Source organism: Chrysemys picta, chromosome 13 (assembly GCF_011386835.1).
Source record: "Chrysemys picta bellii isolate R12L10 chromosome 13, ASM1138683v2, whole genome shotgun sequence".
In the NCBI taxonomy this organism is placed as follows: domain Eukaryota; kingdom Metazoa; phylum Chordata; order Testudines; family Emydidae; genus Chrysemys; species Chrysemys picta.
Window position 1 is genome coordinate 49,159,262 of NC_088803.1, and position 13,380 is coordinate 49,172,641.

Consider the following 13,380-nt stretch of genomic DNA (forward strand, 5'->3'; position numbering starts at 1 on the left):
ATTTAACTTTCACTTTTTAAAGGATGCCTTTTTGCCTCTCACTGCTTCTTTTACTTTGTTGGTTAGCCACGGTGACACTTTTTTGGTTCTCTTATTATGTTTTTTAATTTGGGATATACATTTAAGTTGAGCCTCTATTATGGTGTCTTTATACATCCTATAAGCGTTCACCTGCACGAACTAGCAAGATTGTTTTAAATCTGGCCTGTGACTTGCCAGAGTGCAGCTTGTAGGACGTTGCGGGCTCCCACACCCAATCTCATCACACACGAAACCAAATAACGGATCCAGTCCCAACTCAGGCAAATCTCCCATTGATGTTAAAAAGCATCCCTCAAGACAAATAAGCAACTTAATATTCAGCCACTGAACAGAAATGTATATCCCATACACAGTATGGCCAACCCCCAGGGCTCAAAAATCATGAGTCAGACCCCTAAGAAAACATGAGATTTTTTTAAAAGGTCATATTCATTGTGTTATTTCTATTGGCTTTCTGGGTTTTGATCATTTCAGGTTCAGATATCAAGCTTTTCTCCACAACCATGAGGGCTAGAAACATACGCTTTTTTAAAAATGAACGCTTAGGTTCTGGTGTATTCACCCAACGCAAGGTGCTGGTGCCTTTAAGGAAAAGCACCAGATACCACAGGACTCATGAGATGCTAAACACATAAAAAGGCCTGCTGATTGTGTGACTCATTTCGTGAGAAATTTCAAAATTCTTTGTTCCAATTCGGAATGAAAACAAATTTCAAAATTGCAGAATTTTCCACTAAAATGGAAATTTTGGTTCCTGCACAGCTCGGCTAGCCAGTGATGGGCTGGGATCCTGAAAGGCTAATCCCTGTGTGGGTGGCTGACTGCTCAAGACCTAATGGACCTTCGCTATTACTGAGCCTGCCTCAGTGTACCTGGGTTTCTTTACGGAGCAGCATGCCCTGCTTTGTTTGGGCCAGATTGTGGCTGACACACGGAGTACATTCAAGGGAGTAAGAGCATAAGGCCACCTCAGACTTTTACACGGCCCACACACGTTTTCTACTTTCCCCCACCCAACTGGGTGGATGAGGAGTAGGCAGAAAGGGCTAGTGAATAGACTCTGCCTCCAATTCACCAGCCAGAAGAGCCCAGCCAACATGGAGGGAGAAGTGACTTTTAGCTTGTCAAGTGTAACAGCAAATTACTTCCCCCTGGGAGCAAGGAAGCCATAATGTCTTCCCTGAATGCTCTTTGGGGTAGTGCAGCTATATACTGCTCTTTACTTATGGTCCATGTGAATCTGACCATCCAAATCAAAAACTTTAAAATCAACACCTCCACCGTGTTCCTCTATTAGCGAACCTCGAACCTCCAGCTATCTATCGAGATATAGCCACAGCACGAGAACTTAAATGTCCTGAAGACTACCAGGAACTTCCCACCTGGCAGGTTATGGACAACATTCCTCAACAATGCCTGAAATTGTGAAAACCACTATGGATCACATGCAACCACCTCATGTCTCTGCATCCAGCCAGGGATTGACAGAGTGTTTGGACCTCATCCACCATCCCAAAAAAGCACATTCCCTCCGACCAAGCAAGCCGCTCTCCAAGTTTTGACCTGCCTCACAGACTTTGGACCACACTGAACGGCATCTGAACAAATCATGGAAGAGGCAGCTCCTTGATGCACCAGTGGAAAAATCAAAGACTCCCGTTTGTGTGACTGTGGTGAGAACATCCAAACTGTTGAACACATTGTAACACAGTGCCCCACATCTGGATTCAAGGGTGAAATGGATAATATCCACAATATCCCAGAAGAGGCCTTGAAATGGCTTATGGACTTATAGCTGCATCTACAGAACGTTGCTCTGCAGATGCCAGACGCACGCAGGAGAGAGATCGTCCTTTCTGTTTCGCTTATGGAGGAGGACACTCGAGTAGTTCTCATAATGGTTAAAATAATTTTTCCTGCTCATAAGCCCATCAAAGCTTGGAAAATCTGTTCCCATCTCCATAAAGATCCCTCCCCACTTCATTATCTGGACATACTGGTTACCTATTGGGGTGCTGGCACGCATCCATCACTGTCTGTGGGTGAAATATAAACATTTTACATCTATTTTAACAGAAGAGAAAAAAGCACCAAAACCTTGGTTTGCAAGACACTGAATTCAAAAGAAAAAAAAAACAGGTGGATTTGGCAAACAGATCTTTAAAAAGGTAAGAAAGAATTGCCTTAAAGCCCCCCCCCCCCACACACACACACACAGGCAAACAGACCCATGTCAGCCCTGAGGCGCTATTGCTTAAACCGCTTCTGTGCTTCTCGTATTCTCAGGGCAGCTAGGGGATGGCTCTCATCAAAACACCAATCAGAGCAGCAGCAGGGCTCCTGTAAGTTACATTCTGACTGCAGTGACTGCCCGTCAGGTGAGAATAATACGCGTGGCGCACTTTGGCCGTGACCTTCTTTCCCCCTCCCCACCCACTGGCACACCTCTTCTGCTAGGAGTTTAGGGGAGTCCAGAATAGGACCATTCTGGCATCTCTACAGTGGCCAGGGAGTCCCTGCCTTATTCCAGGTATTCCAGCAGGGCTGTTTCCAGCCCAGTTACACTGCTAGAGCAGCATAAAAGGGCCACAGTGCAATAGAGAACCAGACTCACCACCTGGAAACTGAACTGAACATTCAAAATTCCTACAAGACTTTACGTTTTAGAGCTCATTGTGTTCTCGAAGATTCTGAGTCAGGGAGATCTTTGGACTGATCATTATATGGCAGATCAGTGCCCCTACAGCATAACAAATGGATGAGAAACCTCCGGAGATAACAGAAGTGTAAAACCAGCCTTTGACTTGGAAGGTCTCCTACAAAGCCATCAAACACATTACTGATAAGTCATAAGCAGGTGAAAATGTGAGAAACTACACGATTTTCATGGTAGTCCCAGGACCACCATGCCTTTGTACACCCTCATTCTTGTGATGGATGATTATGTTTGAAAATATGATGGTATACTACACCTGCAAGTCAGTTTCATCTTTAAATCCACATGATTTCTGTAAGCAAACACTGTTAGCTCCTGAGGGTAAAGGAACATCCACGCTGGTTGTTTACCAATGGTCTGGAGAGGATCACCACAGACCAATCTGCAAAAGGCCAGTCTTAGAGAACTTATTCTCAGTTGCTAAACCCCTTAAAGCCAGACAAGAAGGTAGCTAAAGGATCCTTCCCTGGGTGAGAGTACTGGTAGAATATGCACTTGGAAAGAAAATTAAAAAGCTCTATGAAATTGACACCAACCAATTTCCACGCTTCTGGGATTGGTCTGGGAGCGATGCAAAGCACGAATGCTAATATGAGGCTTGACATTTGAAAAGCAAGCTATAAAGAGGTAAAAAAAGAGTGATTGTGGTTAACAAAGGAATACGGCTTCCCTATAGTTCTGGATGAGGACATTCCAGCTGAAAAGAAGACCTCGTCTCCAATTATCTGGGCAAGAGAGAGACAGACAAACCCTTAACTCTCCTGATAGCTGATAGCCTTGCTCCCTGAAAGCCATGAGGGTCTCATTTTAAACTTCTATCGTAGGAGTTTGCAGGTTGTCTGTGTAGAAAGGCCTTCCCTGAAGAGGGAAGGCAGGGCTCCAATAACAGGGTAACCCTTCTCTGATGGCTGCAGTTGGCACATACACCTATTTGTTCAGAAACCCTCCATTTTTTTTCTGAATCAGGCTGGCCCCTTTCTTGCGCTAACACACTCAATGCCATCTCCCCAGCCCCATTAGCCATGTTAAATATCTCCCTTTGCCCTCCGATTTCACCCTCCCAAACAAACCCATCCTTTGTGCCCACTCGCCGCTCGCAAAGCACAAAGACACCCTTTGTGCCGAGTCCAACCCCTTTCAACAAGTGCCATTGAAAACCAATAGAACAAGCCTGTGCACCGCGTGCAGGGGGCAAATGTCTGCTGCCATTGATGGAGCCAGGAGCCATGTCACCTCTTGAGGAACGTGTTTGCACTCAGGCAAGAATGTTGAAAAATATCCCTGACCCCCAAACGTTTACCTTTTGATCGGAGGTTTCCAATGTTGCCGCCATGTATTAAAGCTGCGATGCTCATAAAAAAAACCCTTTGTGTCAACATAGTAAATGACTCTAATTAGGCTGGTGGTGCAATGAAAATGCTTAATTCATTCTGATGAGGCAGAAGGAAGAGCTAAAATGTTTATAGACAATGGGTGAACAGGGAGATATAATGCTGAGTGCCAGCTTTAAATGCAAATTACCGCAGAAAATCTTTCCCTCTCCCTTTCCCTGTCGCCAATCCCACACTGTAATCTCCTCGTGCAGTAATTAGAAGTGAAAGGAGCCACGTAGAGGGGCCTCCAACGGCAATACTAAAGAGACTTACATTAAAAAAAATACCTGCCTTTAATAGAAGGCAGCATCATTTCCAAAGTGCACTGCTGTTGTAGAACTTAGCATGGTAGCAGGATCAGAGCAGCAATAGTTTGGTGGGTATTCGTGAAATGACATGTAAATTTGTTGTGTTTTGCCCCCTATGGATTGTGCATTATTGTGGACGTTTCAATAGACAGGGACACTTTGCATTCGGGAATGAGGCTGGGCAGTGTCCTCAAATGAAAATTAAAAAATGAGAAAAAGTCAACTCTTGATTTATTGGATTGGGCTATTCTCCTCCCCCGCCCCAATCACCAAGCGGAAATCAAATTGAGCTGCTAGCAGGCTAGAGCTACACATCCCCTGCAGTGTTCAGTCCGCAAAGGAGATCATGAACTGAATCAAGCCTTGCAGGTTTTGTGGGGAGGGTTGAACTCAATCCTCCAAGAGGTAATTTCACCCTCCTACATCATCCCTCCTTCCCCCACTTACTTATGGTAAGTGGGTTGCATTCCTGAGTCTGATTAGAGAGGAGCAGGAAAATAGAATGTCAGCTGCAGAGACCAGCTGCAGATTAGGGGACAGGGAGTTTTATTTGCTTTACAGTGAAAGGCAGAAGGAACCCAGCTTGACTTTCAGATCCCAGGGTGAATTTGCAGCACCGGCAAAAGTATTAGGCCAAACCCGCCACTTCTGTCAGTCATCTTAGCATCACAGAATCAGTGGAACTACATTGATTTACATCAAATGAGGATCTGGTCCATCCTGTTTTGATTGTAAGCCTGACTTAAACTACTGAGTGAGAGTAAACGTGGAACCTCATAATATCATTCTAAGAGTCACTTTTCAGAGCAGATGGCTCTCTTTTAATTCGACCAGTCTCAGTGTGCAAGAGTTCTGCATTTGTTCAATGTGGACTCTGGAAGAAGGGAAATGTTTGGGGGGGGGAGCAAGGGGAAGTGGGGGAGAGAACCAAGCAGTGCCGAAATCTCTGCAGTAATTAGCTCAAAGAAGACTGGACACCACAAGAGCAAATAAAATGCTTATTGACTTTTGACAGAACTTTTCTACAGAACACGAAATCTTAAAACACTGAGGGGTCCTGTTGGGATCCATAACAGCATGGATGGATGTAAACCAAATAAAATAAACATTTAGGTAGGGTCTGAAGCAACTGAATAAGCCTCTTTTATCACAGAGAGATTAACCATCTAGCTTCAAATTCTACGGAGATGCAGCACATGTTAGTGTGAGTGATCAGAGAATTAAGGGTCCACTAGCACTGGCTTAAGCCAGGCCTATTGTGGGCAAGTGCTGTGCAAACTCATCCTCCATTGCCCTTATAGTGCATCTCAATATTGATGTTTAACAATTAGAAGGGGAGCTAACTAGTTATGCTGATACAAATGAAATATTCAGTTATACTGTAATGTAACCAGTCACTCAGTTACACTTTGTTGTCATCTGGCTTGGGTAGGGTTCATTACATTGATTAGCCTCACTCCTTCCATACATCTGGAATGAAATTGAGATCTCCCAGGACCTGGGGAAACCAGAGACAACATTCCATCCAGAGTCCTTCCTTGGTTTCAACTCAACCCCGCATATCCCAGGGTAGGACGTTGGGAGTTTAAACAGCGTCATACGGTGCAGACATGATAAATAAAGCTCAGCGTCTTGATTTAAGAAAGAATGCAGTAGCCTGGCACAGAACAGTAGGTTTTAGAGCAAAGAAATGGCCTCACTTTTCCAATCCGAATGCCTGCGTTAAGAACTGGATTTGGTCACAAGCTCGGTGAATTTAGTGGTCTCAGTCTCGTTCCCTAGTGACCATTTGTCCATATCCCAGACCGACCACCCATTTCAGCAAAGTTGGAAATCTCTTCACAAGAAGGACAGAACTAGTCACAGTGTCAAGAGAGTGGGTCAAATATATCCCAACTGCAAATCCACGGAGGATAAAGTGTTTACACCAAGGATTTATTGGAACCCTTGGATTAATTAGTTACAGCAGAACAAAATAGTCACTGCTTTTCCCATTTGCAAGTTAGTCTTGATTTTAATAAAGACAAGAAAAAAGAGAGTAAAGCATGACCTAAACTAGACAAATGAGACAGGGTGACCTTTATGTTTTACCAGTAGTAAGTGTTGCAACAGCTATATTTCAAAAGCCATAAGTCATCAAGATCACATGGGACTGATTTGACCACAACAGCCTCTTACAAGTTCTAAGTTTGCTAAGCGATAGAAAGCAGAGGTTGATCAGGATGTGCAGAACGGGTGCATATCAGGTAGAGTTTTCATAAAAAGAGTGGACTGTTATCAGCTTTCCATTCTTTAAGACAAATGCACTGTCTGCTGATAAGGTCATATATTCATTTTGGACTCGTCATGTACCATTGCATTGAATACCATAGTCAAGGTGACTAGCATTGATTAGTGTAACCCACTATTCAGGGCGCATTATGTGCCTCTACCCCTGTGGCTGATCTACAGAGGATAGTTGCCTGCGGTTGCCCTCAACTAAGGAATTTAGTCCTTTAGCTCAAGTGGCAGTTGACTGTGTTGTAGAGCCGAAGCTCTTGAGTTCAAATCCTGATGCTGGCTTGTGATATATTAGCACACACAGTCTACTTCGAGTTCTTGACTTTCAAAATAATGTAGGTCCTGGAAATGCATAAAGAACACTTCATAACAATTTGTTTCAGGTCAGCATTTGCAGCAGGTAATCAAGATTTTCCCAGATACTCCCAAGTGATGGCAATAGCCGTGGAGTCATGGCCAGGCACGGCAGCCCTTGCAAACAACTGGTAGCACCGCAGCAGAGTTATGCAATCATAATCAGCCAACCTAACAGAGCATGCTGGCCCCAATCCTGCATTCCTCGCCCATGCTAGTCATTCTTACTCATGTAGGTAGGCTCACTGAAGCCTGTTATCGAGCTGGGCCCTTAGAAGGCATGGCTTGGTTTAGCCTGTGATTCGTGCCCAGCGTTCAGATCAGTTCATTAATAAAAAATTCCCTTCCTGACCTTCACAGTAGCAGAAACCCCCCTGGAGTTTAGGTCACACACAAAACGAGCTCTCCTGGAGGAGTCCCCAGTGCACACCACACCAGCGAGAGATCAGTGCCAGCAACTCTCTCTCCCTTAGCCAGGAACTGCAACATCCCACAATGTCTCTCCCCCTCACTCTTTCTCTCTCTCTCTCTGTGTTTGCTCAGTGAGACAGAAGCAATACCAGTTTGCAGCACAATAAACCATGTAAAGGAAGCATCAATTAACTAGAATACATGGATATAGTATTTAATTAACTGATAGGCTCCACGGTTACTGTATGATGTCATGGAAACCTTGGCACTCTTGGGTGTAACATCACAGATGCCAACTGGGAATTTTAACCATCAGATTTATTTTTAATTAAAAGAAGTCAGGATTCAAACTTTTGATCTGAAAAAATATTCTGACTCTCCCAAGTATCTTTTCCACTAACATAAATCTGTGTGGCCTTTAGTGCTGCCAGAGCCTTGGTTTGGTGCCTTTTGCAGCATGGAGGCCAGGTGCATTATTCACTCATTCAGGGCCACTGTGAGTACCTAAGACTCTTTGTTCAGAAAGTTAAAGAAATAGCCCACAAAGCTCTAGGAAACAAGATTTAAAAAATCATTAGGAACTAGCTTGTTAAACCGTAACATAATAATACTTTGCATTTATACACTGCCTTTGATCTAAGGATCTCAAAGCACATTACAAACATTAATAGATTTTAAGGCCAGAAGGGATCATTAATATATCATAGAATCATAGAACTGGAAGGGACCTCGAGAGGTCATCTAGTCTAGTCCCCTACACTCATGGCATGACTAATATTATCTAGACCATTCCTGACAGGTGTTTGTCCAACCTGCTCTTAAAAATCTCCAGTGATGGAGATACCACAAACTTCCTAGGCAATTTATTCCAGTGCTTAACCATCCTGACAGTTTGGAAGTATTTCCCAATGTCCAACCTAAACCTCCCTTGCTGCAATTTAAGCCCATTGCTTCTTATCCTATCTTCAGAGGTTAAGAAAAACAATTTTTCTTCCTTCTCCTTGTAACAACCTTTTACATATTTGAAAACTGTTATATCCCCTCTCAGTCTTCTCTTCTCCAGACTAAACAAACCCAATTTTTTCAATCTTGCCTCATAGGTCATGTTTTCTAGACCTTTAATCATTTTTGTCACTCTTCTCTGTAATCTCTCCAACTTGTCCACATCTTTCCTGAAATGTGGCGCCCAGAACTGGACACAATACTCCAGTTGAGGCCTAATCAGCGCAGAATAGAGTGGAAGAATGACTTCTTGTGTCTTGCTTACAACACTCCTGCTAATACATCCCAGAATGATGTTCACTTACACTGTTGACTCATATTTAGCTTGTGATCCACTATGACCCCCAGATCCCTTGCCGCAATACTCCTTCCTAAGCAGCCATTTCCCGTTTTGTATGTGTGCAACTGATTGTTCCTTCCTAACTGGAGCACTTTGCATTTGTCCTTATTGAATTTCATCCTATTTACTTCAGACCATTTCTCCCGTTTGTCCAGATCATTTTGAATTTTAATTCTATCCTCCAAAGCACTTGCAAAGCACTCTCCTCCCAGCTTGGTATCACCCGCAAACTTTACAAGTGTACTTTATCTGTACTCTATATGCCATATCTAGTCAGACTTCCTTCATTATGCAGGCCATAGAACTTCACCCGGTAATTCCTGGATCAAACCCATAACCTCTGGCTAAGCTACAGCATATCTTTTACAAAGATAGCCAGTATGGATTTAAACATTAATCAGCCAAACCTCATAACTTCAGTGACATAGACAAATATTATCCAGAGTTTACAGCTGGAGAAACTAAGGCCGAGAGTAAGTTGTTTGCCCAGAGTCACATGGTAGGTCAGTGCCGGAAATAGAACTCCGGGGAGTCTGAGTCACAGTCTTGTGTTCTAACAGCTGTGACACTGCTTTGTTAAATAAGCCTACGATAGGTGTGAAAGTCTGATTTCCAAAGTGCTATTTCTGTGGTACAGTCTGTAAAGTTGATTTTCTTTTAGACATTGAAGTTAAATCCTTGCATTATAGATACACAAATACCAACTATCAGACACAAACACTTCTGCTCAAAAGAAACAATTCATTTTATGTACCCAATCTGCACATCTTAATGCCCTTTTTCCATTCATTGCAGAACATTTACCAATGACACCAATGTGGGCCCAGTAGCAAACAACAGCATATCAACATTTACTGGAGAAGAGTTCGATGAACGCCATTGGCCTGAGACAGGTAGTATGCCTATCACATTCTATTGTCAAAGGAACAAGGAGACATGCAGCGTATTAATGTAGGTAAGTATTATTTTCTGTGAATGAAGGTGTGCATCAGTTATAAGTATCCATTGTCTCTGTTTATATATGAATTACTTTATGGATTGTTCTGACAGAACTACAGCAACCTCCCTTTAGGCCATTGCTGATATATTACCTTTGAAAGAGAATCACAATTTATTAGTCCATACATAAAGCCAGAGATAGATGTGTGCTGGCTTATTTTGAAATATGACATCATATATAAAACGAAATAGGGGGAAGCTAAATTACACAGCTATAATTACGTTGAGTTCAGGTGGCATCGTAAATAATCCATTCACGATTCGCTCTCAGCGTTTATTATGTCACCAAAGCAATGTAATTAACACTGTATAGATGGGTTATACTCCCCGGATCAAACGCATTGTGGCACATGTATAAAAAAAATAAACAAACGTAGTTCATCATTCATAAAAATCCAACAGTTGCACGCATGAGGATGCGCAAATGCTGGGAGAAAAAAAACCCCGCAATTATTCTTCCAAATGTTTAAAGCTTTTATCATACAAACACATAAGCACATGCACCCACTGAGGTTACTCATGTGGAAAGTTATGCCTGTGGTTTAGTAGTCACAGTACTGGCACATATATGATTTTGTGCTGACTGAGTTCATGCCAGTTTCTATGTTCTCACTGTGAGTGTTCCCGCAAAAGCATTTACTATCAGATGCATTAGACAAAACAACAAGTATTGCAGAATCTTTCATGGAAGTGTCTGTTGAATTTGGAAATGGGATTATTCATACTAGAAGTCTGAGTCTACACATGATGCTCATCCAATCAAAGAAGAAAAATTGATCATTTGACTTACACGGCCAACCAAACCAGCCCAACTTTGTCATATCACATGTTCTCAATGAACTACTCACAATTTACAAATCAAGGATTACTCGCAAAATAAATGACAAAAAACATTCTAATGAATACATTTTAAAAAAAAAGACCTATTTTCAGAAAATTTGAGCAAAGAAAAATTAAATTAATAAAACAAATTATACCCCGTTCTACCCAGGAATCACCAAGTTTGACCCATCAGAACTTACTGTGATCAATAAGTAGGAGGTTTATGCCATACCACGAAAATACATCTATCAGGATCAGTGAAGGCTTCACTGACAGTCTGAAGAATGGTTGGGGTAAGGTAGTTTGAAAGTTTTCCATCAAGATTTTTTTTTTTTGGTCTAAATGAAAATTGTTGAGGAAAGTGTCTGCTATTCTTGAACTTTTTTTTATTTTATTTTTTTCAGCTGAAAAGTTTTAAGAGTTTTCGGCTGAAAAATTTCAGTTTTGGTTGCCAACCCCTCCCCTCCATTTTTTTAAAATGAAAAGTAAATTTCCCACAGAAAATATTTTCATTGATTTTTTTTGGGGGGGAGGGGGGGCGGACAGGGAAAGCTCTGGCCTGCTGTATGCAGGGGAAAGGGGGAAAGAGAAAGCAGATGAAGTGAGGGGAGGATAAAGAGGGGAGATGAAGGTAAAGCTAAAATATCATCCAGGGTTTTTCTGTGATCTTTAACACCATTAAATAATTAAATAGTATTTTTAAATTCTGGGGCTAGATTTCCTTCTGGGGCCGAGGTGTCTAGAGAACCCCCTCAAACTCTGTTTATGTGATTTCTGATGGGAGCTGAGGGAATGCTCCTAACAAACTCCAAAACCACAAGAAATTTGACTGGTGTCTGATTTTATTAGGAAATCAAAATTCAGACTAAGTTCATGGAAACATTTGCTAAGGGTTCACAAACCTGAGCCACGATTTGAACAAACCAGGGAGCTAGTTTATGATGTTGCATCTAAAAACAAACAAAATTTACAGCTTCACATACTCAGGGCAGCCGAGAGTGGGTTCGGGCCCCGGTGAAATTTTTTTTCGGGCCTCCCAGCAAGGGCGGACCGGCTAAACAGGGCAAACGAGGGGGGGGGGGAAGCCAGGCCCCCTTCCGGGCTGCCGGGCCCTTGTAATTTGTACCAGCTTTCTCCCCTCCACCCCCCTCGTCAGCCCTGCACATACTTCTCATGTAAAACAAGGCGAACCCAGAAGTTTCAGATAGCTGTATGCCTCAAGTTAAAAGTGATCTTGACCCCAAAACTCGAAGAAGAACTAAGAAGGCTACAAAATCAATCCATCTCAAAACTGCATAACCCCCAAAGGTAAAACTATTGAGCTGCTCAAATGTCTGACTATGAAAGGACAGATTGAATAGTACCAAAATAAATTAATTAAAGAATAATAATTTCAAATAGTTTCATTTAACAAATACTATTTCATTACTCAGCAAACAAACTATTTGACAAGTACTTGTTGACTAGTTATAGAACAGTTTTATACTGCAGAAATATTAAAGGAATAATGTATTACATTAATAACTGAAATATTCAAATGAATTCTTCAACTGCTTCTAATTTGCAGCCTCGACCGCTTTGAATGGAATGGCAACCCCACAATTCACACCTGCCTGTTATTTGTTCTATGAATAAAAGGTTCTGTTAACTATAATTTATTATCTGTTTACTGGACCTATTGGGTCTGTATCTCTCAAAGCACTCACACACTTGCTCAACTTTAAGCTGAGGCTTAATTTTAAGCATTATGCACATGTTTAAAAAGTTGAGCAGGTGTAAGTAAGTGCTTTGCTGGATGGCAGCTATAGCAAGGGAGAAAGAAATACTTAATTGCCATGTGTTTTGCTGACAAACGTTTTTCCTTTACACCTATATTGCAATATTTACTTCAGATTCAAATTCACTTTTGCTTCATAGTGTACGAACACTGATCAGTACACAGTCAGGCTCACTCTCTGAGATTTCAGTACCTTTTAGTTCATGTTTTACCACTACAACTCCAGGACATGCACAAACTGATGGCTCCGCTGTCCCATTGGAAGGTAATCATCTTTAGGCTTTTGGGAATGCGATTAATTTAGATCTGGTTGAAAATGTTCAAATGTTAATTTTTTGAGGGAGAGGTGAGGTAAGAGGGGTGTCAAAAAAAGACAAGATTTTCATTTGCAAAAACATCTATTTTCTGACCAGTTCTAGGATAGTTATTACAGTTAAAAAAAAAATCAAATGGAAATAGTTTATTTGCATTGAAAATGGCCTTTTTTAGAAACGAAAATTTTCACAGGAAGCGCCTTTCTTTCTAATTTTGTGAGTTTTTGACAAAAACATCTGTGGGTTTTGTTTTTTTTTGTTTTTGTCCACCCCCTCTTTTGTTTCCCGTTTTTTCTCCTCTCTAGCCCCATTCTCCTCTTTCCCCTTTTGCTACTGCCAGTTTCCTGCTGCCATTGGGGGATGGGGTAAGGAAAAAGGGAAAAGAAAGGGGGAAAATAAAGATCCAAAAACTCTGAAAAATATTCTTTTTTGGTCAAGAAATTGGAAAACTGAAATTTTTCATTAGACATATTTACCATCATTCAACCAGGCTGAATAATTATTATTCTAGGTGTATTTAATATGCCTTAGTGCAGGGGGATAGATTAGATCCACCCTACATTTTTGCGATTCAGAGGTTCTTTAAGATGCAGTTCTGCTCTGAAAAGGGACTCTGTAATTTATGAACAAGAGACAAACACA

General features: G+C 41.7%; 1 long non-coding RNA gene across 1 annotated transcript in view; it reads left to right on the top strand.

Annotated features, from left to right (window-relative positions):
- LOC101935703 (uncharacterized) overlaps nucleotides 1-10,380 on the top strand; it is a 35,457-nt gene extending 25,077 nt beyond the window's left edge. The window contains exon 4 of the long non-coding RNA XR_510041.4: nucleotides 9,622-10,380. This is a non-coding gene — a long non-coding RNA (uncharacterized LOC101935703). The remainder of the gene's footprint in view (nucleotides 1-9,621) is intronic.
- The last annotated feature ends 3,000 nt before the right edge of the window (nucleotides 10,381-13,380 follow it).